This window comes from Arachis hypogaea, chromosome 11, assembly GCF_003086295.3.
Source record: "Arachis hypogaea cultivar Tifrunner chromosome 11, arahy.Tifrunner.gnm2.J5K5, whole genome shotgun sequence".
NCBI classification, from domain to species: Eukaryota; Viridiplantae; Streptophyta; class Magnoliopsida; order Fabales; family Fabaceae; genus Arachis; species Arachis hypogaea.
This window is the reverse complement of record NC_092046.1, coordinates 114,937,723-114,952,758: the sequence shown is the minus strand read 5'-3', so window position 1 is coordinate 114,952,758 and position 15,036 is coordinate 114,937,723.

Below are 15,036 nucleotides of genomic sequence, written 5' to 3'. Positions count from 1 at the left end.
TGATCTGATCTAAATTCGTTTGGTTATATTTGTAGCTCTGATTTGTTTGACGGAGTTTAGAGAGCAAGAGATTATGAACAAGTATGCAGTTCAAACTGATATTGAGGTTCTTGATTTGCAGTTCTCTCTGTTTTCTCTGTTTTGATTCTTTGGCATAGATTGTTCTAGAAGTACCTTTATGAGTGAAGTTATGTTTTGATTCAGGTAAATATTGTTGTAAAAAGTTATTGGGGTGATGCAAGAGAGAAACTTCTAGACTATTGAAGATCTGAAATTGAACTCAATTGTACTGGGAAGCAGGGGACTTAGCACAATCCAAAGGTGTGTATTTTATTTATATATTTATTTATTTTTGGGTACAATTCCCTGTTTCATTGTTCTTTAGAGTATAGTTTAGAAAAAAAAAATTGGGATCGCATAAGTTAATTGGCTTTTGTGTGTACTGAAAAGGCAAAAGATACAATTAATATATAATGAAAACATTTTTTGGTAGATAATATAATGGAAGAGTGTAAAAACAATTATTTATTCTTGTTGAAGACTTTTTCTTATGTGATGTGATGAGAGAATAAAGATTAATGTACCTCCAGATACCATGTAGTAGTGCTTTGTGTTTGTTGAAGAGAAGGTTATATATATAGATATTAGATTAGATAGGAACAATGAAAAGGTACATACTTTTACAATAAAAACAAGTTATTGCTACTTGAACAAAGTATGTCAGGAATTGCATATTAAATAATAGGCATTTGGGAATGTATTATACCAGGGAAAATATAAATAAATAAACAAAGAAAAAAGAGGCTAGCTAGTATAATACTAGTATGCTTTTCATATAAATACTGAAGTTAGATTCAATTTTTCACTTCAAAGTTGAAAAAAATAAACTAATGGAGTTGATGACTCAGGTCTCTTATTTTTACTTAGTATATAGAAATTAAGGGATCCAGATTAGTAGATAGAGAAATAAACAAAGCAAGTTGTTTCTACAAATTTGTTTCATCACAAATTTAGTTTTTTATTAGGAGCAGTTGTTGTTGTTGCATTATATTGCTCTCACGGGGACACAGAAATTGTTGAGTTCTGATCAGTGCATATAGGTAGCTAATTTCAAATCTGCACCGTGATGTCATACAAATCATATAAATCATTGAGAAACTGTGTTGATCTTTTTCTCCACATATGTTGCAGTGCTCAAATATATTCTTGACAAAAGATCAAGTTATACGGTAATTGATTCTTTTGACTTCACATGTCATTTGGAACAGTCAATCACTATGTGCAGGACTTATTCCTTTCCAGTCAAAACTTGCTTAGAAATGGAGTACATTACACTCAACCTCATGATTATATACTAAAAATAAAAGCTCAATCATTCATTACTATTTTTCTGTTATTCTTCTTGAAAACTTTTACATACTAGCTTTACAGGAGTTTGCTGAGAGGAAGGACAATGGGAAGATGGCTGAAGGATCAAAAAGAGAGGAAAAAGCAGGAAATTAGGATTCATAATGCTCAGTTGCATGCTGTAGTATCCGTGGCAGGCGTAGCTGCTGCCGTTGCGGCTATTGCAGCTTTAATAGAGTGTACATTGTAGAATCAATAGAGTGTACATAGCTGCCATAAAGTTCTACACTTACCATATGAGTGGTCTCTAGCTTAGCTTGCATTGTTCAAGAAATTTTAGAAAATTCTAAGGATGCTACTCTACTAATGTTTCTGAGACATGGATGTAATTTTCACTCCATATGGATGTATAACTGTATATTATTGAATAAGTAGAGTTATATGCAAAGAAATATTATATAGATAATCTATTTTTTATATATCTCAAAAAAAAATAATATATAATTTATATGAGTTGAGTTGAGTTTTTTTATATTTATTTTGTATGAAAACAGGTTTATTTTGCAATAGAAAAATTTTAAAAAAATTATTTTACCTTACTGACAAATTTACAGACGAATTTTCTGTCTATATTCAGAGTTTGGGATGGTTTTCCAAGGTTCCAATTACAAACGAAAATTCCGCCAGAAAATTTGTCTATAATTACAAACGAAAAATTCGTCGAAAAATTCGTCTGTAATTACCGACGGAAAATCCATCGAAAAATTCGTCTGTAATTACCGATGGAAAATCCATCGAAAAGTTCGACGTTTCAAGGAAATGAATGGAGAATTTACCGAGGAAAAATCCGTCGGTAACTGGTAAAAATCCGTCAGTAATTTTTTCACGAAAAAAATCTATCGGTAAATAATTTTCGACGAGACTTTTACAGAGGGACAAAATCCGTCGGTAACCAAAAATCTGTCTATAATAAAGACTAAATATGTCTCTAAATCTGTTTGTATTAATCCATTTTCTAGTTGTGTTATATGTGACAATATTAAAAGCTATTTAATATGTCAAGAGCTCATTATGGAATTTTTTTTGTATATTATAAATAAATAGATAGATAAATAAATAAATATTTTTTTATAAAAAAAATAACTGTCAAACATGACATGTAATATTAGAATTTAAATCATTAATATAAATTAATATTTTTATATTATAATTTGTTTATTAGAATTAGATATTTTAATATATAAAATTGTGAAATTAATACTAGATTAATTGTATAAATATTATTCAGTGTGGTAGTATAAATGTAATTTTATATATAGATAAATATTTTTTTATATTATTATAAACTAAGTTTATAAATGATATTATAATTTTATTGAAAACTTAACAATTTATGTGTGTTTACGTATTATAACACTATTTTAGTTCTTTTTATATATTTTAATAAATATATAATAGATTAAGGTGCAAGTTAGGAGGCATTCCAAATTTTTTTATTTTTCTTTTCCATGCTTTTTGTTTTTTTTTTTTCACAATATTCTCCAATCCGACAACTGATAAAGAGAATTCTTGTATAGCTTAGAATCAATCAAAACAAGAATCAATTCATTGGTAGCATAGTTCAAACCAATAATGAATTCTCACTATCAAATATTAAATCCAATACAAAATATAAACCGAGTATTTAGCTCCCGGGTCGTCTTTCCTAGGAGTTGCAATAAAATGTAAAATTATTGGCTATGAGAGAGCATGAGAGCATGGAGATTGTGAATGCAAGAGAGAGCAAGAGATGTAAATAGCAAGGAATTGAAATAAGCATGCAAGGAATTGAAAAGAAAGCAATTAAAGGACTCTTGGCAAGAAGTGGGTAATCTAGGTTTCCTATCCTAGTTGTGGACCACAAACATGGCAATTGTGTGGACTAAATCCAAATCAATCAATCCTCCTTGAGAATTAGTCAAAAGACATAATTGATCTCATCAATCCATAAGTCCTAGTCAACTCACTATTTACTTAGTGAAAGACTAGCGTCAATGGAAACCAAATCAATTAACCATTCTCACACAATGCGAAATGAACATCCACAACTCAATTCCACCCAAACATCCAATTTCTCAACCAAGAGTGTGAAAATTAAATATGCAAGAAAGTAAACATCAAAGCAAATAAAAGTCAACGCAATAAAAGTCAAAGCAATCAAATGCAAGTAAAGAAAACTTAAAATGCAAGAAACCTCTTGGCAAGTAATTGAAGGCTAAGGCTACCTATTCTAGTCATTGACCACAAACATATGATGATTATGAAGAATTAATCCTACTTAGTCAACCTTACATCGAAGATAAGTCAAATAAGCATAGTTAATTTCAATCCCTATGTCCTATGTCAACACTACGGGGTCACATAGAGTCAAGGGAAACCAAATCAACTAACTACTCTAATATATCAAACAAGAATAGACATCAATGAATCAAGGATCACCAAAGTCAACAATTTTAAGCCAAGAGTGGAGAAAAACTAAGTGAAAACTAAGCCAAGCATTTTATCAAACACTTGGTGTGCATGAGAATAAAATAATATTAAATTACAATAAAATAAATTCTAAAACTACCAAAGCAAGAAAGTGACAATAACAACTAGAGAAAGCAATAAATGACATGGAAACATAAATTTGCATTAATTAAAATTAAAGTAACAAAGAGTATCCATAAGCATAAAAATGACAAAATAAAGGAAATAACAAGAGAAATGAAGAAGGACAAGATAGAAGAACATGGAAACATAAATGAAACTACACTAGAATAAGAATTAAAAACTGAAATTAAAAGGAAATTAACTAATAAAACCCTAATTCTAGAGAGAGGGGGGAGCTTCTCTCTCTAGAAACTAAGAGAAAACCTAATAAAAACTAAACCTAATTGCCCCCCTTTCATCCTTCTTCAATTTGGCCTTAAATAGCTTCCAAAAATGAGTTGGATTGGGTTTTGGGGGCCCAAAATCGCTGCCAGCAAGTTGCAATTAATGCAATCACGTGCAGGGACCTGTGCGGACGCACAGATGTGTGCGTCCGCACACATGCTGAATCCTGACTTGTGCATATGCACAAGTACCTGTGCATACGCACACTTAGACTTATGTCCACTGTAGCAAATTGCATATCATTTTGAAGTTCCAGACGTTAGCTTTCCAATACCGCTAGAACCGCTTCATTTGGACCTTTGTAGCTCAAGTTATGACTAATTTAGTACAGAGAGGTTAGGGCTGGCAGCTTTCTAAATTCTTCATTTCTTGAATTCTTCCCTTTTGCATGCTCTTTTCCTCACTTCTTTAACCCATACTTGCCTTGAAAACCTGAAAATCACTTAACAAATACATCAAGGCACCAAATGGGATTAAAGTGAATAAAATTGACTAAATTAAGCACAAAAGAGCATGTTTTCACTTTCAAGCACAATTTAGGAAGAAATCTCAAAAGCATGCTATTTAGGTGAATAAATGTGGGTTTATGTGATGGAATCCACTCAAATCAAACCAAAATATATCGTAAAATATGGATTCATCAATTTTCCTACACTTAAACCAAGCATGTCCTCATGTTAAACCAACAATAGGAGATGAATGAAGGGGTAATTAATAATGCAACTACCTACATGCATGTAACTATACTAAATGCTATATATCTATATCTACACTATGGTTCCTATTGAGTTTGGTAAAAACAAACAAAAGAATCTCAATCAATCCAAAATAGAAACTTAGGGCCAAGACAAGAAAATATAGCAATATAATCAATGTCCAAGGATTTGATTTAAAATTTTCAAATTAATTTCAACAACTTGTAAGAAGATACAAGATAAGCAATGGAAACATAGAATTGAGCGATTGAACCCCTCACAGGATGTGTTTACACTCTAGTCGCTCAGTGTTTAGGGCTTAATCACTCAATCCTCCTTTAATCATGTTTTCAAAGATTTACAAGTCATCTAACAATCAACTAATATTTGATGAATGAATACAAATATCATGAGGACTTTTGAGGGTTGTAATGAGACTTAGGTAAGGATAGGATTAATATGGTTAAGTGGGCTAATAGATTGGATCTTTGATTAGCTCAAGTATCCCACCTAATCCTATATCAACCTATATAAATAACAAAATAACCTAACTACCCATTTATCCTCTTTTTCAAATTCACTCATGCATCCTTCTTTTCAATTCACACACATATGCATCCTTTATTTAACATTCTTATTATCATTTCTTTTTCTTTGCTTTTCTTTCTTTCTCTTCTTTTTTATTATTATTATTATTATTATCACAAAGAAGATGCATATGTTTTAAATGATGAATGCATGAGTGATTACCCATTTTTTTCAAAATTTCAATATGAGAACCCAAAACACTTACTACCAAAGTTTCCCACAAATTCCCTCCACACTCGATTAACACACACACACACACACACACTCAAACCCAAGCTAATCAAAGATACAATGCATGGACATAATGGTTTTTTGCTTAGGGCAAAAGATGTGCTTAAAATTAGAACAAAAGAGAAATTAAAAGGCTCAAAAGTAGTTTTCAAAGGTAGATATAAGGGTTGGCCATATGGGTTAAGTGAGTTCAATCAAAAATGGCCTCAATCATATTAAATACATTTCAAGACAACAAATATAGGATATATAGACTAAAGCAAATCTAAGATCACAATCATAAAAGGAGTTTATCACACAAGAACAAAAATTTGTGGTTGAAAATGTTCAACCACACAATTAAAGCTCAAATCTCACTTGGTATTTGTTCAAGCTCTTTTCTATATTCCATAAAAAGATACTTCAAGCAAGTTCAAAAACAAGTTTCAAATCTAATCAATGGAATGCCCTAAAAAGGGGTTTCTTGAAAATTCTTTATTGTTTTACCAAAACCTATTTACTATATGTATGCATGTATGTATGTTGTGATGGATGCAATTTCAAAATCTTTCCTAGTTCTATTCCTAATTTTCAACAAGCAAAAATTAACATGAACAATTAGGATAAAATTGAACTAGGTGCTATACTATTCATGTCATCCAATCACAATTTCTATCTATAAAATATATACTAAGAAAAAGATGCAAAACGCAATAGATATAAACTATGAATAGTCTAAGACATATATACTAGAAGGAAATGCAATGCAATAATCAAAATCACTCCAAATATATACAAGAAACCTGCTAAAAGAAGTAAAAATAAAGTGCAAGGTGTTTAGAAAAAGAAAGTTTACACCCCAAAATGGTGAATCCTCCCCCACACTTAAGCGTTGCACGGTCCTCCACATACAAACAAAATCCGGGGAGAATGTCTCTCAAGAGCTCTACCTTCGGTTGGCGGATGCGGGGGCTTGGGTTGTGTGGAGATTGCCAAGTCCATGTATGCTTGGCATCTCCCTCCTCGGTGTCCTCCTCCTTTCCCGGCTCCTTGCCTTTATGTCTCATCCTAAAAAAGAAGAGCAAAGTATAGTTAGAACTCATCGGGCAAGTAGCACAAAAGGGTAAAGGGGAGAGTAAATAAGCATCTAATTGAGGAATTTCGCATAGTGGCATGGAATACACACGACGGCTGGCTAACGTGGCATCCACACAATGAAAAAGTAAGCATGAGTTTCTCAACTAAATGGCCTAAGATGCAACTAAGAGATGAGTGTCATTCAAGCACATGCAACTTAGGTAACTACAACAAGAGTGAATTGAATGTAGAAATTATTGGATATTGAAGTTGTGCAAGTGAAAGCTCAAGAGTGATACAAAATAGCACAATAAACAACAACCAATCCATTAATGAAAAGAAAACTACGTATTCATCATGAAAAACAAGGAAAAAGTCACATGGTATAGGTACTTGTTACAAAAAGTGATACACTTGATAGCTATCAAGTTAGGTCACTCAAACAAATGCAAAGCATTAAAAAGAAACAAGTACCAGACATGTGATCCATATGATATCAAAATCAAGATGAACAAGTAATTTCAACTCAATTCACCAAAGTGAAAGTGCATAATTCAAGATGCCAAACAAGGATAAAGTCTAATGCATATGGTAGCTACAACATATGAATCAAACTCACAATTCATCTAGGCATTTAAACAAGTCTTTTATGCTCAGTGCACATATTTATCAAACTTGAAACCAAATTCAAGCAAGAAGCAACCCAATCAATGTTAAACAAATACTGGCAACTTATTTAATTGTCAAACAACTAAACTAAAGCTAATATAATTACCAAAATAAAAATAGAATACAAACAAAATAAAGTAAAACAAGTAGAAAGGAGGGTAAAAGCAAGAGAAGAGAGGGGTGGAAGAAGAGAAGGAGAGAAGAAGTAGAGAGAAGAGGAGAAAAGAAGTATAATGTGAGAAAATAGGGGTGTGCGCACGTACAGGGTAGTGTGCGTATGCACACAAGGCTGAAAAGGAAAGGTGTGCGTCCGCACCAGGTGTGCGAACGCTATCAGTAGAGAGGGAATCAAGATGCGTGCGTACGCACCTAGGTGTGCGCACGCACAAAAGGTAAAGAAATAGAGGGTGAGCGGATGCACAAGTGTGTGCGAGCGCTCTGAATAGAGAGGGGATTAGAAGGTGTGCATATGCACAAGCGTGTGTGCACGCACAGAACACTTTTTTTTTTGAAAAGGATCACGTGTGCGCGCGCACACATGTCTGTGCGCACGAACAAGAGCGTAAGGGCAGGGGTTCACACACACAGGCTATGCCAATGCTCCCACTAGAGTGGTTGCAAGTTGGCGTGCAGACGCACACGTCTGTGCGTCCGCACAAAGAGTGCAAAAAAAGGATATGTGTGCGTACGCACGAGTGGGTGCGCACGCACAGGTCGAATGAAGCAGGTGAACGCGTGTGCACAAGGCGTACTGGCGCTGCGAACAGAGGGCAAAATCATGCGTGTGCGTGCGCACAGGTCGGTGCGCACACACAGAAAGCAGAAAATAGCTGTTTTATGCGCATGCACAAGTACGTGCGTACGCACAGATGCCCTGTTTTGCAAAAATTTCTCTTCAAAATTCTAAAGTACCAAACCTTATTTCAACCAAAAGTCAACACCAAAACATGCAAGAACCCATAAATTCATGATTCAAACCAAAATTAACCTATCAAAACTCAAAATTAAACTAATTCTAAGCTAACCAAGCGTAACAAAAAGCAAATAAGTCAAAATATGTACAAAATAGAAGAGTTAGAACAATGTTACCAAGCACTTTTATTTAATGTCTTTAAGTTAGACAATTGGGAGAGCCCTTGCTATGGTGGCTTGTGCTTGACTTTCCAACCAATGCTTGAATCTCTAATGTCCTCCGGAATCCCAATCCTAACCATTAACAAAGACAACAAAAAATCAAGCTATTTACATATTAACATATTTACAATAGCAAAAAACAAGCAAGCAACATATGTACAAACAACCAAAAATAAGCTATTAACAATATTCACAATATGCATAATAGCAAAAAATATACACCATTGCAACTCCCCGGCAACGGCGCCAAATTTGATAAAGAGAATTCTTGTATAGCTTGGAATCAATCAAAACAAGAATCAATTCGTTGGTAGCATAGTCCAAACCAACAATGAATTCTCACTATCAAATATTAAATCCAATACAAAATATAAACCGAGAGTATTTAGCTCCCGGGTCGTCTTCCCTAGGAGTTACACTAAAATGTACAATTATTGGCTATGAGAGAGCATGAGAGCATGGGGATTGTGAATGCAAGAGAGAGCAAGAGATGTAAATAGCAAGGAATTGAAACAAGCATGCAAGGAATTGAAAAGAAAACAATTAAAGGACTCTTGGCAAGAAGTGGATAATCTAGGTTTTCTATCCTAGTTGTGGACCACAAACATGACAATTGTATGGACTCAATCCAAATCAATCAATCCTCCTTGAGAATTAGTCAAAAGACATAATTGATCTCAACCCATAAGTCCTAGTCAACTCACCAATTACTTAGTGAAAGACTAGCGTCAATGGAAACCAAATCAATTAACCATTCTCACACAATGCGGAATGGACATCCACAACTCAATTCCACCCAAACATCGAATTTCTCAACCAAGAGTGTGAAAATTAAACATGCAAGAAAGTAAACATCAAAGAAAATAAAAGTCAACGCAATAAAAGTCAAAGCAATCAAATGCAAGTAAAGGAAACTTAAAATGCAAGAAACCACTTGGCAAGTAATTGAAGGCTAAGGCTACCTATCCTAGTCATTGACCACAAACATATGATGATTATGAAGAGTTAATCCTACTTAGTCAACTTTACATCGAAGATAAGTCAAATAGGCATAGTTAATTTCAATCCCTAAGTCCTATGTCAACACTAAGGGGTCACATAGAGTCAAGAGAAACCAAATCAACTAACTACTCTAATATATCAAACAAGAATGGACATCAATGACTCAAGGATCACCAAAGTCAACAATTTCAAGCCAAGAGTGGAGAAAAACTAAGTGAAAACTAAGCCAAGAATTTTATCAAACACTTGGTGTGCATGAGAATAAAATAATATTAAATTGTAATAAAATAAATTCTAAAACTACCAAAGCAAGAAAGTGACAATAACAACTAGAGAAAGCAATAAATGACATGGAAACATAAATTTGCATTAATTAAAATTAGAGAAAAGGATAAATAGGTCCATAATCTTTTGCTTCGCGGACATTTTCATCCCTGACCATTGAAAAATACTTTTAAGTCCCTGACCTTTACAAAACTCGGACGGATCGGTCCCTCGGTCAACGGAAAATGCTTGTCACGCATACACGTGTGTCACGCGTACGCGTCGCCTGGAAAACTTCCCTCTCACGCGTACGCGTGTGTCACACGTACGCGTCGCCTGGAAAACCATGCGTACGCGTCGCCATGAATTTAACAATACCTCATTTTTTCATGAATTATCCACTTTACATGTTTTTTTTTTCCATTTCTTTCAAGCCATTCTTGCCTTCAAAACTTTAAATCACTCAAACAAACATATCAAGGCATCGAATGGGAGAAAAGTAAGAATGATACAGCCTCTACATGATTAAAGAAAGTTACAATGATGAAACTGTTAGTAACATTTTTCGTCGGTTTTTTTTTTTGTTTTCTTTTTTATTTTTTGTATCATCATAGCCTTGCATTGTACATCAAAATGTTAATTTAGTATTCTTTTACATCGTACTCTTATTCCAGTACTCTCAATAATTTTATTCTTAATATTATTTTGGAATTCAACGTTTATGATTATATTATTACCTGTGATTAATTTTTTATTTAATTTGTCTTTTTTAATGAGATCATAATTTATATTATAAAAAATTACACTAAAATATAGTACACGAGAATTACAATTATAAAAGAGAGTACTAAAAATAATAAAAATTAAATATTTCTCTTGACAATGATGGAAATAAATCTAAAATTTTTTTATGATATTTTTATATAGATATTTTTAATACTCTTAATATTCTTTTTTAGTACGCTATAATTTTACTATTATTATTCTATACAAAAAAATAATAGGTAAAAAATGTATATAAACAAAAAAAATAAACCTACGTTTGATGCTTCAAACGCTAGGCTAAACACACCCTAAATTGCTAAATTTAATTTTTTTTTTATCATTCGATACCTTGATATGTTTGTCTGAGTGATTTAAAGTTTTAAAGGTAAGAATGGCTTGAAAGAAATGAAAAAAAAATACAAAGTGAAGAATTCATGAAGAAATAAGGTATTGTTAAATTCAAGACGATGCGTATGTGTGACCCACGCGTACGCGTGAGAGGGAAGTTTTTCACACAACGTGTACGCGTGAGAGGGAAGTTTTCCAGGCGACGCGTACACGTGACAAGCATTTTCCGTTGACCAGGGACTGATCCGTCCAAATTTTGTGAAGGTCAGGGACTTAAAAGTATTTTTCAATGGTCAGGGACGAAAATGTCCGCGGGGCGAAAGGTCAGGGACCTATTTGTCCTTTTCTCTTAAAATTAAAGTAACAAAGAGTATCCATAAGCATAAAAATAATAAAATAAAGGAAATAATAAGAGAAATGAAGAAGAACAAGATAGAAGAACATGGAAACATAAATGAAACTACGCTAGAATAAGAATTAAATGCTGAAATTAAAAGGAAATTAACTAATAAAACCCTAATTCTAGAGAGAGGGGGGAGCTTCTCTCTCTATAAACTAAGAGAAAACATAATAAAAACTAAACCTAATTGCCCCCTCTTTCATCCTTCTTCAATTTGGCCTAAAATAGCTTCAAAAAATGAGTTAGATTAGGTTTTGGGGCCAAAAAATCGCTGCCAGCGAGTTGCAATTAATGCAATCACGTGTAGGGACCTGTGCAGATGCACAGATGTGTGCGTCCGCACACATGTTGAATCTTGACTTGTGCGTACGCATAAGTACCTGTGCGTACGCACACTTAGACTTATGTCCACTATAGCAAATTGCATATCTTTTTGAAGCTCCGGACGTTAGCTTTTCAATGCCGCTAGAACTGCCTCATTTGGACCTCTGTAGCTCATGTTATGACCAATTTAGTACAGAGAGGTCAGGGCTGGCAGCTTTCCAAATCCTTCATTTCTTGAATTCTTCCCTTTTGCATGCTCTTTTCCTTACTTCTTCAACCCATACTTGCCTTGGAAACCTAAAAATCACTTAACAAATATATCAAGGCACCAAATGGGATTAAAGTGAATAAAATTGACTAAATTAAGCACAAAAGAGCATGTTTTCATTTTCAAGCACAATTTAGGAAGAAATCTCAAAAGCATGCTATTTAGGTGAATAAATGTGAGTTTATGTGATGGAATCCACTCAAATCAAACCAAATTATATCGTAAAATATGGATTCATCAACAAGTCAAGAACTAATTCATTGTAGTACTGAGCTCCATTTAAGGGTTTGTCGCTGGCCAATGGGTTGCTACATGCATAAGACGGAATTCAAACCCTGGACACTTACTTAAGCGGACTAGTCAGCTAACCACTAGACCAACTAAACCTGGTTCTATGCTTTTTGTTTAAATCCCATGAAAATACCCATGAGTTACATATCCAACTTTCGTTCACATTTCTGTGGCTCATCAAACACCAAAAGAAAATTTATGATGCGTGAGCATCTTATACCATTTTTCTAGTTATTTTTGCATTGTTTTTAGTTAGATTTTGTTAAGTTTTAGTATGTTTTAGTGCAAAATTTACCTTTAGATGCTACTTTGAGTTTTTCTTGTGTTTTTATGATTTTAGGTAAAATTTGGAGTAGTTTGGAGAAGACAGAGCAAGAAACAAAAAAGCTACCAGCTCCCCCCATGGGCACTAAACGCCCAACCTGGTATTCAACGCCATCAAGGGGGCAGGAAGGCAGAAGCGCTACTCCCTTTTGGGCGTTCAACGCCCAATCCTGGCATTGAACACTAACTTGCTGTCTGTTTCACATCAATTGGGTCTTCAAGTGGATTTTAGCACTTCTTAGGCTTATTTTATTTTATCTTTGTAATTTTTATTTTAAAATAATATCTTTTAGGTTTAGCATTTAGTATTTAAGGAGGAGATAAGTTAGGTTTAAATATCATTAATCAGATCTTCTTCTTCCACATCTTTTCAGAAACCTATTTTCTTTGTAAAGTTATGAGCAACTAAACCTTCTGGTTAAGGTTAGGAGTTCTGTTTATTTCTATGGATTAAGATTGTTATTCTTCTATTTTAAATAATGTCCGATTCAATTCTAAGGTGTTGTTTTCGTTCTTAATCTTATGAATCTGGGGTAGAACGAGAGTATGACCCTTTTTTTCTACATGAGCTCTTGTGATTCTTGAGAGAGCTATCTCGCTTGAGCTACAGCTTGAAAACACTCCTCCTAAACTGCAATTTACCTAAGCTAATTAGATATGTGACATAAAATCCGGTTAGCTTTGGGTAATTGAGGTTTTTGTGGCGCTAAACTAGTTTTCTGAACTTCACCCTTTGATCTGAACTAATTGACCTTGTCTATGGCGTTTTAGTAGAGGATTAGAGGAGATTAAATCGCTAAGAGATTAGGTTTTAATCACTTATGGTTTGCCATAGAATGAATCACTTATTGTTGAATATAGTTGGTAAGAAGTCTTAATCCGAAAAGATAAACATCTTCGAGACCTTACTATTTTCTCATCATTGTTTTATTCCGAATCTGTTTATTTTCTTTCTTTACTTGCTAATTTACTGTTTATGCATTTACATCAACAACCACCTTTTACTAGTTGCCTGACTAAGTCCAACAGGATAGCTATTACTTGCTCAATCCAACAATCCTCGTGGGATCGACCTTCACTCACCTAAGGTATTACTTGGACGACCCAGTGCACTTGTCGGTGAAGTTGTGCGAGTTCTAATTTCGTGAACCAAGTTTTTGGTGTCGTTGCTAGGGATTGTTCGTGATTGACAACTACTGGTTGTCTTGTTGCTTAGATTTGGTTTTTTTATTAGTTTTTGTTTAATTATCTTTCTTTTGATTTTTGAAATCTTTCTTGTTTATTTTTCTTAATTTTCGATTGTTATCCTATTTATGTTTCCCTTAAATTCGAATTTTTTTCCCTTTTGTTTTGGCTATCTTATTTTTATTTGATTTTAAATTTTATGTTTGGTGTTTCTTTTTATCTTGTTTGGTTTCTTAAAATTTTTTACATCTATCTTGTTTATCTTTTCCTTTTATTTTTGATTTTTTTGGTTATCTTCTTTTTATTTAAACTCAAATTTTAAGTTTGGTGTCCCGTTAGTGATTTTCTTTTTGGTTTAATTGATTTTCTTTTGAATTTTCAAATCTTATCTTGTGTATTGGTGCGCGTGTACGCAAAACCCACACTATTTCGTACAGCAGCAGTACCAGCAAATGCATTGGGTCGTCCAAGTAATACCTGAGCGAGTCAGGGTCGATCCCACGAGGATTGTGGCTTGAAGCAAGCTATGGTTGTCTTGCAGGTCTTAGTCAGGTGGAATCATAAGAAGTTAACTAATAGGAATTATATGCTGGGAATAGAGTTAAGAGTTGGAGTTGCTTTGTCTTTCTAAAGTAACTCTGGTACTAATGTCTTCTTTGCTTGTGAATGATCTTCTTCTATGGCAGGCTGTAAGTGATCAAAGCCATTACCCGTGGTCATTGATTTCCTCTGCTACAGGTTGAACACGGCCATGGCCATTGGCCATGGTTACTCAATCTGACGAAGAGTGAAGCGCATAGCAGTCCATTCTCTTGGCGATCCTACTCAAATTGCCACAGACAAGGTCGAATCATCCGGATCAGAGAACGCTGTTTTGTTGGATTCTAGCCTATACCACGAAGATCCTAATCTCCCCGGAGATCGGCTGAACTGGTGTCTCGAGAAGTCCCCAATGAAATCGTGGATTAACCGTCTGAGAGATGTATAAACATAGCTGTTGGCTCGTGCTTTTCTTCCAGGTACTCACACGAACCCTAGTAGACGCGGGTGTTTGTCAGGCACGTTCGTCTTAATGTGATGAACATAGCTAATTTTTCAAATCATCCTACTCACCACGATGAAGATCGGAATATACATCTTAGAGATAGATCAAACACGGATTGAAGAAGAAATAATAGTACTTTTATTAATTCATGGGACTCAGCAGGGCTCCTCCCCTCAACCTAGGA